The sequence below is a fragment of the Leuresthes tenuis genome, unplaced genomic scaffold (genome assembly GCF_036924035.1).
Source record: "Leuresthes tenuis unplaced genomic scaffold, fLeuTen1.0.hap1 SCAF_11, whole genome shotgun sequence".
Classification (NCBI taxonomy): domain Eukaryota; kingdom Metazoa; phylum Chordata; class Actinopteri; order Atheriniformes; family Atherinopsidae; genus Leuresthes; species Leuresthes tenuis.
This window is the reverse complement of record NW_027325365.1, coordinates 34,293,143-34,308,033: the sequence shown is the minus strand read 5'-3', so window position 1 is coordinate 34,308,033 and position 14,891 is coordinate 34,293,143.

Sequence of the window (14,891 nt, the reverse complement as noted above, 5' to 3'; positions counted from 1 at the left end):
ATCATCTCCTATGAATATTGAAGAAGATGAAAATGATTAAATTGATGTGTTACATGAATTAGAATCATTAGTCCTGAATTTAAACGGGCCTCCGCCACCCGCCCTGAGTTTACAAAATGAGTCATCAAATCCAGCTCCTTGTGTCAGACCACTAGAGACAGCCTTAGCGATTAGTGCTTCTCAAACTTCAGCATCAGAAACAGCCTCATCAAATCTGAATTCTTTACCTTCTCCAGCTGCAGCAGAACAAACTCGGCAGCATGGTAGGGGGTTGAATCAGGAGAACGAACGAATAGTAATAATAATAATAATAATAATAATAATAATAATAATAGGCTGTACCTTTCGTTAGCCCTTCGACAAGCGACAGTCTGTTGCGCACTCTATTGCACCGTCGATTCTTCACCACGGACCTCATGGGAACTATAACATCAGATTCTGTCAAATTGAAACACAGTTTAATAGCCTAAAATAGATAAATAAAAAAACCTTGCTTAAGTATACACTATGTGAAATTTGCATAGATGTTACCATATAATGCTCCCGTTGAATGCAGCACGGATAAGTGGACAGAGCAGTAATAATATATCAACTGGCTTGTTTTACAGGCACCTCACATGAGTTCTACTGAAAAAGGTTGCGCTCTTTTAACCCCTCCCACCCTCACTCTCTCCCTATGCGTCACATCCGTGTTGATGACGTATGACGCTTACACGCTCACGTGAGAAAACAAAAACAATGAGTGATGAGTTTTTTTTTTTTTTTTTTTTTAAAACTTACCCCGCAGATCAGGCTGTTTAGCGAGGGGTCCTTCCTCCCCGCGAACAACGCCCGGCACCTCTAATAGCTGCGCCGATATGCAGCCTAGTAAACCGACAGCCCGTGCCCCTTCGCCCTCAACCGTATCGGTATTGAGGCCGCTCACAGGCGACTCGGGTCGCGGTGTTATTCGTGGGGTGAAAGGTATACTCGATGGTGTGTGTAGAACCAATGTTTCCTGCCGTCCGTCCTCTGTACTAACACTCGGACACTCAGTTGAAAACTGATTGTGCTGTACAGGGAGCAGTCTTCGTCGTAGCCGGGATTTATTCAGGGAAAGTCCGTTTCCCCCGCCCGGTGCGATTAAAGTCAATTCACCCTCGAACACGGCTGGGTTCTTCTTCTTTCGGGGAAGCCCTTGCTCCACACTGTTTAATAAATCTGTAAACAGTTACAACTGATGTTATTTCATTGAAACATTTCACTTGTTAAAGGTTATTAAAGTTAAAGAAACATTACCATAATCGGCTTGCGTCAATATGAAGTCATCCAAATCCTCCGCGTCCAACTCTGGAAATTAGCACTCTGTCACGGTGTGGTAATATAATTATACACGCATTAATATGTTTATCATCAGATCTTTTTTACTCACCGTTGAATACTCCTAAGAGTGCCAAAGAACCGCCGGTTGGCTGTGTATGGATGTCAGCTCTTGTTTTCCGTCCTAAAAAAGTTGTTTTTTTTTTTTTTTTTTTAAAGTTTTAAGGAGACTTTTTGCGTACCTATGTCCATGGTTCCTGTCCTGCCGTGGTTGAGCCCCTGACGTAAATGCCTGAACCATTTTATATAGTCTTACATCCCCCTCCATAGAAATAAGGGAGTGTTTTAAAAATATCTTGAAGTGCTAATTTCAACCCATTTGCTCTTCACACCTGGTCTACATTCATCCTACGGTTAGTAACAGATTGATTCTGTTTACTTGTGAAGTAAGACGTTGTCTCTTTCCCACACTACTGCCCAGTGCCACAGCATGCAGGCAGTTGAGTCTCATGGCATGAGTTGATCAGTCAGAGAGAGAACTAGATGTAAACTTTATGGGCAACCTGGTCTATTAGTGAATTCTCTGTAGATTAACCCATGATACCATATACACCATGTATGCAAACTAAGAGGGAAACCTTTTTATGTAATTTAAATCTACCTCTATTTGCTATAAACACCCCATCCTCCGTTCAGTGTCACAGTATGGTGCAGCCAGAGAGAACCAGATGTCTGTTAACACCCCCACCCCACCCAAATCCATGCAGTGCTAGCAACACCTGGTAAAAGGAGGACTTTCCGGCACCCTGAGCCTTGCTCGTACGAGACTTAAAATGTTGTCTCTTTCCCACACAGCATGGTGCATTCTAGTGAACATCATATATGTTCATTTGTTTACTTGCGAACTAAGACAATGACACAGACTGTTTACCACACTGTACTTTGCATTCTTATGAACCCCTGGCCATTTGTTCCTACTGCCCAGAGTCACAGCATGCATGCAGTTGACTCTCATAGTATGAGTTGATCAGTCAGAGCCAAATGTCTGTTACCCTCCACCCACACCTAAATCCTGGCAGTGCTGCATTCTTGCGACCCCCCACACATCTAATTATTTTCCCAACTTTACCTTACAGGGACCGGTCTTTGAAGCTGTTAAAATGCTGAACTACAACTTTTCTATTAACCCTTTCTCTTATTTAAACATTCAACTAATATATTTCTCACAACCCCCTGACCTTAGCTGTAATTATTCTTAACCCTAGCCATAAACACCCACTTCCTTAGATGTCAAAGATCTCTTCAACAGATGGCTAATCTATGTCAAACAAAGGTCACACGTCAAAATAGCTTGATCGATCGATAAGAGGTCAAAAGTCATATCCCCAGATGTCAGCAAACGGATGTCAAACAAAGGTTACCTGTCATATTAATTTGATTGATTGATAAGAGGTCAGAGGTCACCTGTCAAAATAAGTTTGATCGAAGGTATCCTTTTATTTCTCTATTGGCTCTCTGTTTGTCATCTTTCAGGTCTTCTTTGCTCTTCTTCTTTCTTCGTCCCCCGGTCCGGTTCGGCTCTAATACATGTTATATATTGTAAACAAAAATAAATAAATAAGCAGTTGATGGGCATCAAGGGCAGCTTCACATTTATAAAGCTTCCCTTGGCAAAGCAAATCTGTTTGGCATAAAAGGTATTCAGATTACAATTATGCTGCCATAATGCTGGACAGGACAAGGGGGAAAAAACACCCCCCAAAAAAACCTGCTAACCAGTCTAAGCCTATGCTTAGACTGCTGGGGGGCCTCATCTGTCACACCTTTCCTCCCTTTGCTCTCTTTTACACCTGTTTAATTTCTTAAATGATATTATGTACATGTGACATTATTGTGGTCAATAACTTGTGTGTCCCTTTTCCAACAGGTATCCTTTGAATGGTGTTTTTCCCCCCCTATTTTCCCTCTTTTCTGTCTTCTCAAACCCCAGCTGGTATAGGCGGATGGCTACCCTTCCTGAGTCTGGTTCTGCCAGAGGTTTCTTCCTGTTAAAAGGGAGTCGTTCCTTTCCACAGTCGCCTCAGGCACGCTCAGGACGGGAGATTGGACTGAAGACAAGTTTCGGTGCAATCTGTTGGTTTCCTTTGTTAGGATATTGTTTTTGAATTAGCTCTATATGAATGAATTGGATTATTTTGAAATTAATTAATTGGATTTCATTGGATTATGATTACAATGAATTGAATTCCAATTGGCTTGAATTGAACTATGTCATTTTAGTGCCTTGCGATGACATTTGTTGTAATTTGGCGCTATATAAATAAAACTGAATTGAATGGAATTGAATTAATCAGCAAGTAATAATCTAATCTGTCTCATGCACATTTCCCACCTTTGTGTAAAACTCCACCTTTGTATGTATCAGTATCCATGAAAGTTTCATACTTCTTCAGAGCTACAGCGAGCGCTGTTACTCTCCTTCATGAAGTAAAATTAAACTTTGGAAACTTTGATGCGGTCTAACTGTGCTTTGTTAACAGAAACTTCCACCACACTATGTGGGAATTTCAACACATGTTTAGTGTCCATCCTTTAAAGGTAAAACAACTTCAGTAAAACACTTAACTTTTGATCCTCAGAAACAAGTGTGCAGTTCATGATGGATTTTGGTCTTGGTAGTAGTTGGCAGTTAATGTTGGTGTCCAGTTTTGTCGTTGACATCCAAAAGTAATTTACAAACACAGGTGCAAACAGCTCATCTTAATATTAATCAAAGCAGTGTAAATTAGGACATAGTTGCAAATGTACACAACCATTTTACAGATTCCACCTCAGTTCACATCAGTGTAAATAGAATAAAAGATGTGTGGGTAGCTTTGTTTGCCAGTTCTAGCACTTTTAGGCACACAAAAATAGCTCAAATAGACTTGCACACCAAGCAATACTGTGATTCATACCAAGAAATATCTTTCTAGTCTGCACATAGTAAACACAATACAGCAGTTGATATCATGTGACATGTGGTGCGTCAGCACATTGCTCATGTTGGATTTGTTGTAAGAAGTAGACAGGAAAAAGCCAGAAAAACGCAATGATAAATTATCTGTATACAAAAATAAAGGTCTTGTTTCCTCACTGGGAAAACACCCCAGTAAAAGTTGTGATGTAAATAAACATTTAAATAGACTGCCTCTGACACCATACCTTGTTAGCATTTACCCCATGTAGGAGAGACAGAGATATCTTCTTAATCTGGGTTCATAAATGTACAAATCCTAAGGGAAAGAAAGCCTGCCTAATCCTATATGGCAGGTTACTATGGCCCTCATGAAAATTAAAAAAACTTTGCTTAAATTATTAATACAAGTGTCAAAAACAAAATCATGCATGCAGAAAATATTACTCAGATTTAGTTTCAGTATGGATATCCCACTAACCCAATCCTGTAAAAGAGGAAACAGGCCCTATTGCTCAAAATCTAACATTCTCGCAAGCAGAGAGTATAGAACAGTCAACTTTATACTAGAATAAAGTAAATCATTAGCAGGTTGGCACAGCAAGCAAGATATATTTCATCAAGTTACACAATGTTGAAATTACATAATACATCACAGATCTCATTTTACCCCTTTATTTTATCAAAGTAAATTATTATTAGATGTTTGTGGTGGCCTGTTGCCACTGCGGGTTCTCTCAGAGAGACTCAGAGACAGCGGACGGTTCAACGTATAGTTTATTTAACCCTTTTCACGAATGTGGAGTCGTTCGCAGGCCTTCCCTCCTGGTTCGTGCTGCCGACTCCACTTCAATCCTCCTTCCAGCTCCAGCACGCTACTGAGTTTTTAAAAGAGGAGAGTGATTAGACAAGTGACTGCCGGTGTACTAATCACTCACCTAGTTCTGCTCCCCAGAGCTCTCTCCACAGCTCTCCTCTGCAGCTGATGCACCACGCCCCCTCCACAATGTTATACCCAACCCAAATCTGATTACATACATACAGCGGTGTCTTTTTAAATCTTAATCCAGACAGTTACACTGCAGTTTTTGTGACGATGAAGAAAATAAAGACAAACAGACTCTACTTAATTTAACTCTTCAGGGCCCAAGCTGCAAGGCAGGAAAGCCCTATTGTTCTTCAAGGTGTTATTCTAGCTCGACCTGCAAGGCAGCGAAGCCCTATTGAGTTATTTTTAGGGCCCAAACTGTGAAAAAGCGGAAGACGTATTGTATCTGAAGTTATTCTTATTCTCTGTGCATTGGACGTGATTTACGGTGCTTTCGCGTACGTGAAAAAAAAAATTTTTTGGCATGAGTGAACACGACGTCATAGTGAAGTTGCTTCAAAGGGACTCTGTAGCGCCCCCTACTGATTCACTAAATACACGTGTCGTCCAGCTTAGTTTAACGTAGCTAGACTAAATTCGCTTCACGCCTTCGTCATACCAAGGTGCACAAAACAGCCTTTGCACTTAATAGCGCCAGGTCAACAGGAAGTCGGCCATTTTGACTTGAACATGCAACTTGGTGCCATTTTTGCCTTTTTCCACAACTCGCATTTGATCAAACTCCTCCTACAGATTTAATGTTGACGGCTTCTAACTTGGTGTGCTTAATCTTCAGCCATGAGGGATTAAAAGTTGAGATCAGATTTTCGAAATTGTAAAAGGTGTGTCCGTGGCAGACCCTCAAACTTGGATGACTCACCACTGCTCGCCACAAAACACATAGTCACTCATAACGTTTGCATACATTGCATACATCTTCAAATCGGCATCGGCTTCAAACTTGGTCAGGTTACTCTTACGCCATGGGGGATTAAAAGTTAGGAGAATTTGAAGTCTTCAGAAGTCTGAAGGGTGTGGCCGTGGCGGGGCAGTGAAGATCGTGTTTTGCCAATGTGGATTAAAAGCGATATCATCATCGCAATGTCATGAAACTTGGCACACATGTCCACGCTGACAACCTAATACATACGTAAATAATATTGTTTTTGTCCAGAGGAAAATGGCTCTGTAGCGCCCCCTACAAATTTTCTAAATTTTCTAAATACCCCAGCGTAGGCTGGTGAAATTCGGTACACGCCTTCATCATGCCCAGGCCCTCCAAAAAACTTTACCTGAGTATGTGGCATCAAGAAAGACCATGTTCTTGCCATATTGCTCAAGTTTGCTTTGTTGATATGTGGACTGCAGGACAATGATCAGTGGTTGGTCTTTGCCAAGTGGTTGATAGAAGCAAACATGATCTTTAAGGTCACTCTTCAACAGCTTGTCAACGCTAGCTACATCACTTCTGTGTGCTCGTCCCTCATGCTTGAATGTTTACATGATGTACTTGACATCTTCAGGTGTTGTATAGAACCGTCTATCACCTGGGTCATTATGACCTCTGCTGCTTGACCAGTCAGCTACTTCAACAATGATGTCATTGGCCTTCTTATTCAAAGCAGTGAGATTTCTTATGAAAGACCCAAGCTCTCCATCTGTTTGATTTCTTCCATCTTGGGACTTTTCATCAATGATGTGCCCAGTGTACAAAAGCTTTTTTGTGGATTATGGCAGCTTTCGTCCATTTTCTGTCACAAAATGGAATGAAACATAGGCTGAGCAGGAATTGCAGCGTGTTGGAGAAGGATCTCCGGTTGATTTCCCTATAGGTTTCCCCGATCGCTCACACAGGCACTGTTTGTAGCCTTTGGTGTTTTCATTTTTCTGACAGGAAAAACTTCCCTGGTTATTCTGTTGGAGTTTGTTAAGGTAACCACAGTTTAATTGTTTTTCTGTGACCTTTATAATTTCCACATCAAACTCCAAATTTTGTGTGTCAGCGATAGTCCAACAGATGGAATCCAAAACTCTTTTCTCCATAATTCACACTGAAATAAAATAAATGAGGAATGATTAGAAAAGTTTGCATTTTTTTATTATTATCTTTCATTTAAGCTCCATCACAATCTAAAATAGTTACAATAAAATAGTTAAAATAGCAATGTAATAATCAGCCTACAAGGCACTAATCTCAACAGTCGGACTTGAAGGCAGCTGACTGAATAATGACATGCAATATGAAATCATCATTATCTTAATAATCAGCCTGCAAGGCACTAATTTCACTCTTGAAAGCAGCAAACAGAATACTGACAAAATATGCCTTTTGTATCAACAAACTGGCTAAGCTAAGGTTAGCAGTAATTTGCAATTAAAAATTTCAAGCAGCTCAACTAATCAATTTCTTTACAAAAATACATATAGTATTATATACATATAATGTATAGTCTTGGTTAGCTATAAATTGCTGAAATAGCTCTTGGTTGCATTAGTCAAAGCAATCAAATGTATTGAGTAAGTAGCTTAAACATCTAACGTACAAAGTTCGTTCGGTGGCTTACTGCTTCGTGTTCGCTCAAAGGAGTCCGCTCGATGGATGCCTTGTGAGCTTATTGGTTGTGCTGTAGCTCGCGATCTGATTGGTTGTTGTTGAGGGTGGTGCTTGTGCAGCCTGTAGACATCAGCCTGAAAATCAACGGCTGAAGGCAGATTCACCCTGGAGCCATTCTCTATGGTGAAAGTGGTGATGGCTGCATGGTGCATAGCTGATTCCGAATTGATTGCCATTCTTAGGGTAAGAAACTATTCCCCTAAATGGAATTTCATTCATTACTGAGGATATTAAACATCTGGTGGCGGCTATAATTTCATGTTTACATCTTGTAGAGTAGCGCGATCAGGGGATGACTGCTGCCGATCAAGCACGATGCGCATAGAGAGCCCCACTCATTGATTCAACGGTGAGTGAAACTTTCCGAGACCTGATAAACGGTAACGATTCACAAGATGCAATTCAGAATGGGTGCTAATGGTTGTAATAGCTACTCAATGCTGTACCACAATGCTAATGCTCTTAATCTGAGCCTAGCTACCCTGCTAATGTGGGTGCCTGGTGCTAAATGTGTAGCCTTGTCTTTGCAAAGATGGATTTATTTCCAGTTGAGTTTACAAAAGATGCTATCTGCCCAAACCAACGTTTACTATGTATGTGGAAAAAAGGATGTTGAAGTGTCTGTTTGTTTATTGTGTGTAGTGCAAGTTGTTACTAATTTGGGTGATGATACCCTTGAATATTTGAAATTGTCACTGTTAAAATAAATGAAAATGGATGTAACAACAACAAAAAAAGCGCTTTAGGATGTATTTATAGTTCACTACTGTAAACACTTTAGATCTGATATTTTTGATTTTTTTTTCGTAATCAATTCAATTAAATTTTATTTATATAGCGCCAGATTACAACAATTGTCATCTCAAGGCACTTAAATAATATAGTCCAATTCAAGCCAATTGGAATTCAATTCATTATAATCATAATCGAATTTATTCACATAGAGCCAATTCAAAAAATAATATCCTCGCTAAGGAAACCAACAGATTGCACCGAAACTTGTCTTCAGTCCAATCTCCCGTCCTGAGCGTGCCTGTGGCAACCGTGGAAAGGAACGACTCCCTTTTAACAGGAAGAAACCTCTGGCAGAACCAGACTCAGGAAGGGTGGCCATCCGCCTCGACCAGCTGGGGTTTGAGAAGATAGAAAAGAGGTGGAAAAACACCATAACACCATTCAAAGGATACCTGGGAAACACAAGTTAATAACCACAATAATGTCACATGTACAAAATATCATTTGAGAAATTAAAAAGGGGGAAAATGAGAGCAAAGTGAGGAAAGGTGTGACAGATGAGGTCCCCCAGCAGTCTAAGCCTATAGCAGCTTAACTATGGGATGTTTCAGGATCACCTGAGCCAAATCATTGTTTATTTGGTGGTACTTAACCAACCATGCTCTTATCGACGCTTCCATCCATCCATCTGTTTTTTAAAAAAAAAAGTTTTTACGCCTTTTAATAGAAAGGACAGATAAAAAGAGACAGAAAACAGAGAGAGGGGGAATTGTCTGATGCGGGATTCAAACCGGGGCCGAATGCAGCAAGGACTGTAGCCTCTATACACAGGGCGCCTGTACGACCCACTACAACGCTGCCGACCACCCCATCCATCTGTTTTTTAAAACAAAATTTCCCATCCACTGGGCCAACCAAAGCGGTCTCATCAGCTTCTTAGTTCATGTTTGACTATTGTTCACTGTGGTTTGTTGTTGTCTGAAGTCATGAACGTTAGTTGGTCCAGTACAGTCGGTATGCCTGAAACTCATCCAGTGAGAAACGTTCCGCGGTGCAAAAATAAGTGCGATTAAAATGCATTCATTTTTTAAAAACATAGATTTTTGTGTAATTAATTAATCTTAATGCGTTAAAGTCCCGGCCCTAGTATTTATGTATTATGCACATTAATTAATGTTCTTCTGTCTGAACTTCTGTCAATTGTGTTAACTATGAATGTAGTGATGTTTAAGAAAGTTGTAAACTGGAGTGACAAACAAATTAAATGTGAGCCTCCATGGTAAATTCAAACTTTCCAAGCATGACCTACTATCCTGTGCAGAGGGAGCTGATTGCTTTTCATCACTAATATTGCTTAATCTAGACTACTGGCTTGTCTGGGCCTCACTGCTGCTGGTTGTAGCTGGGCTGGCTCTTACTGCAATCTTTTTTTGATGAAGAAGCTTTCAATATTTCTGCTTCTCTTCATATTCCCTTAATATCCCTGGGGGAAATGTACTTCAATCACTCAATCTATCAATCAACCAACCAGTCAGTCAATTCACTTTGAAGTAAAAGCCTAAATTATGTCAATTTATAGTATCTACAAATCACTTTTAATAACACAATTAACACATATTGCATCTCAAACATTTGTGGCATTTGAATGCAATTTACTCTGCCTATTTAATCGTTTAAAAATATGTCAACTGTGAAGATGGGCTAATTGATACATACAAAAAGTCCTTTATCTGCAAGAGAAGAAAAGCCTTTAAACAGCCCTTAAATGACAGAGCAAATAAATAAACCACAGCTTGTTCTTGTGTTATAGCTACTTAAATAAAGACTGTCACACTATATTTTACTATATTTGGTCAAAAATATAACAAGCTATATTGAACACACACACATCTGCAAAAACACCCTCTGTCCAGAAGCATTTCATATTTAATGGTGATATCCAAATAACAATAAAAAAACCTGCAAATGTTAAATTCTTAACTCATACCTGCCAATTCTGGGCTATGAAAAAGAGAGAGATTTTGTGTGGTAGCGGTTGGAATACTGCACTCAGCCTGACACGTCTATAAAATGCATTTCACTTTAAATTCAGGGATAGCGCCAAATTACAAATCAGGACCAGGGTAGGGCTGCTAAACTAGGTAGTGCAATGTGTCACGTCTTGGTTTTGTTGTGTTTTTATTTCTTGATTTTATTTTCTGTTATGATTATAGTTTTTGTTTTCATGTTTTAGGTTTATATTTAGTCCATATTTTTTTTACCATTGTTTTTCCCTTTACTCTTGCTCATCAGTTCACTCAAGTAACCTTTGCTTTCCCCTCAGCTGCACTCCATCACCAATCACCTCCCCACTGTATTTAGTTTCCAGGTTCCCTCACGTCATTGCCTTATCCTACCACCATCTTTGATACCACTACCATTCATGTTATCAGATTGGTCATGTAAAGTCATTGTCATTCTTGTTCATAGTCATAGTCACGTTTTTTCATAGTTCAAGCCATGTTTTGTTTTGTTAGTTTTCATGTTCGAAGTAAAGTTTTTGTAATCCGGCTATTAAGTTTTTCTTAATAAATATCTGCATCTGGGTCCTCCCTTCTCACCGAGCCACACCACAGCTACCCCATTGTGACACAGTGTAGTTTGTCTTTTAGCTGCTACTTTGTGCTACATAAAATTTTCCTACATATTCAGAGAGAACTACTACATAACCAAGCATTAAATTATTATACCTCTCAATTGACAGATTTTATCCGTTTTTATCACCGGACCAGCAGTGGCACACAGATGTAGCGTGCATGACCATTGACATAACGTCCGTGTATCAGAAATCAGCTCTCAAAGCCTCAATATGACCATTTCTGCATTAGTTAGAAATGTAAAACTGACCCTAAAACAGATTCAGAATTATTGATCCCGGAAGTCTGAATCTGTGAATATCTTTCTAACTTTACTTAAGTTGGATGAAGGTGCAGCATTTCTGCTGGTGTGTGCTCACTGTGCTTGTGTAGTGAGGTATTGTGGATGCACCACAGTTAGGTTCCTCCCCCTGCCCAGGTGCAGCATAAAAGGCCTCACCTGACCCAGTCTCATCAGCTGTCTCTTGCTGAGGGTGGCAGCCCATTTGGTTTGTTAGGTTTGTTTTTTTTTTTGTTCGGGTTTCTTTTCTTCTTGCCTTAATTGTACCTTGCCGGCTTTTTCTGTTATTTTTTTTGTACGTGTTTTGAGATATTGTTTGTCTACCAATTGGGTTGTTGGTTTTTGTTTTATTGTGTTAATTGTTCATTGTGTTAACCCTTATTCTTTGCATTTTAGGAAGTGTCTTTTGTTTCAGTGTGGACTGGGTGCCTCCCACTGAGGCCTCAACCCACTGATTTTAGTCTCTTGTTATAATTATTAATACTTTTGTGTTATGGTTGGTCATTTTAGTAAATGATTGTGTAATATTTTTTTGTGTTTTATGTCTGCATTTTCTTTCTAGCAGCTTTTATCCCTCATTTCGTTTAGGTTTAGTTTTGATTGCCAGTAGTATTATTTCAATAAACTTTTTATTTTTTATTTAAACTTACTGTCTCTGCCTCCTCGGTCCAGAACTGTGTCCTGTCCACCCACTCTTTGTCACACTTGCATCACTCGTTGCCATTTTGTCACAAACACAGACAGTTTACACACTATGCCGTCAGAATCCTTTCATATTGCGTGTGCAACTATCAACTGAACGTGTCACCAGGCGCTCACACCAAAAAGCGTCTTGAGCGGCCGCTCACTAATGGATAAGGCACTGGCCTCCTAAGCCAGGGATTGTGGGTTTGAGTCCTAGGGCGGCCGTGGCTCAGTGAGTGTAGGTCGTCCAATAACCTGAAAACCTGAAGGTTGGTGGTTCGATCCCCACTCTCACCGCTCAAAAGATTGATGAACTGACAGCTGGAGGGGTGGCGCTGTGAATGGCTGCCCACCGCTCCAGTGTATGGCATCTGTCTCTATGAGTGTGTGACCCTGTGCTTGTGTGTCAACAGGTGCCAACCTGGATGGGTTAAAAGCAGAAGACAAATTGTGTATGTATGACAAATAAATCTGATCTGATCTTAATCAGAACCCACCACCTGCAGTAGCTGCAGCCAGAGAGGACAAAGTGGCCGAAAGGGGCCAAATAGCAGGCATATATCATAATCCGGGAAATGACGTGCGCAAACTCTGTCATGCGTGACTATTTTATGCCAGCGCATTATACTAAAAAACCTTGACGTGTCACCTCCGCCTGCAAAAAGATGTAATGAGGGTGACGGGTTTGGATGCCTGTGTACACGCTTGTCTCAATATACAAATAACCCAGACAACAAAAAATGAAAAAAAAAGGTAAAATTATTTCAGCTACTTAAAAATAAAATGTCAAATATCCTGACAGCTCTGATGGAGACTATGTATAACGGCTGACTCTTTCCCCTGTGCTGCTGCTGCAGGCTATTTCAAGTCTACAAGTACACAAGTTAAGGCGTCTGAAGCATTGGCTTTAGTACAATAGTGACACACGCGTTAACGCCTATAGCGTGTGAACGCCTATAATGGGATGTTGAGGTATATCATATAGATGAACCCCAAGACCCATCAGAGCTGTCAGATTTATCGCGAGTCTATCCTGAGCACCAGATTGCAATGTGGTAAGTAACCTAAAGATTTGCACAATATAATTCACTTGTCTCCCTCCTTTAATACACCAATGTATCCACTATACATTACAGGAGAGTTTGATGGCCTTCATCTGGGTAACAGGGGTTACCCAATGCCAACGTAGGCTGCTGACCCCTTACCCTGACCCAGGGTAAGGGGTCAGCAGCCTACGTTGGCAGAACGTCGATGATGTCATCGACGCAGCCCCCGATAAGGCCCCCTATAGCCCCCAATAACTACAACACGGCAGCTCTGTGCTAACAGTGCAATAGTATGCGTTCATTCATTCATTCATCAAGTATTGGTGAAATAAAGACAGATAATGCCTTATTTAGAGGCTTTATTGTCTATGCCCCATTCACTCCCGTTATATGGATGTATGTGGAGCTCAAGTGATCTAAATAGCGTCCGAAAGACGCTGACTTTCACCAAAATTTTATCGATGAGTAGATGAAAGTATTTTATGGCAGAAATAAGGTCCAGGTTTAAAAAAAAAAAAAAAAAACCTTTAATGTTGCTAGGTAAACCAGTGTTGCAGTCATAATTCGTACTACTGTAGGGATTTATTCCATCAATGTAGAAATGTCTGAAGGCTTCTGATTTTTATATATTTATTCATTTGTTCTGTCAGAACGATATGCTGGGGCACATGGAAGTTGGTTCTGGGCCACATGTGGTCCGCAGGCCGCCATTTGAAGAGGCCTGCTCTACACCCTATTCACCCACAACTGTTGCTTCCCACAAGGACATCATCATCCTAAAGTTCACGGACAACACCGCAGTGATAGGATGCATCATTGGAGGGGACACTTAACACCATTCAACAGCTGTACTTTCTAAGGAGGCTGGGGAACTTTGGTATGTTGATTATCCTGATTATTCTGTGCAGAGCATCTACACTGCAGAATCCAAATGAAAGCTGCTTCCATCCTCAAGGACACCACCCACCCTCTGCATGGACTGTTCACACTTCTAACCTCAGGCCGGAGGTACAGAAGCCTGAAATGCAGAACTTTTAGACTAAAGAACTCTTTCTTCCCCCCATCAGATTCCTAAACAGCTGATAGAAGGTTATGATAATAGGCTACTTCATGTAATCATACTTGACTGTTTACTTTTTAGTTTGCACATGTGTAATTGCACACTCATTACTGACTATTATACATACAGCTAATGTTTCATATTGATTTGCATAATTACGTACATGGTTTATTGCAGCTCTGTTTTTATCTGCAGTTAAATTTCTGCATGGTTTACATTTCTGTTGTATTTTTTACATTCTGCCTTTTAAAATAGTCTTTATTGTGTTTTATTACTTTTTATTTTATAGGTTGATTTATTGTTTGGCATGCATTGTGGATAGCAAATAAATAATTTCATTGTACAGGGAAACATGTTTCCTTACTGTGCATATGACAATAAACTTTAATCATTCCTTCATTTACAAAAAGGTTTTAATGAAGACATGTGCACAATAAGCTTCATTGGTTATATGTCTCAATATATTCACAGTTGACCTTTATCATTTTTATTTAATCCACAGATGAAAATGATAAAGATGTCAAGCATATCCTTATTTTGGAAGATTTCTGCCGTGTGAAATCTCTGCTCATTCAGTTCAGTTTGAATTCAATTCAGTTTATTTATACAATGCCTAATCAATACAAATGTCTTCTTAAGGCACTTCAGTGATACAGTCCAAGCCAATTAGAGTCCAATTCATTATAATTATAATCCAATCAAATCCAATTGAT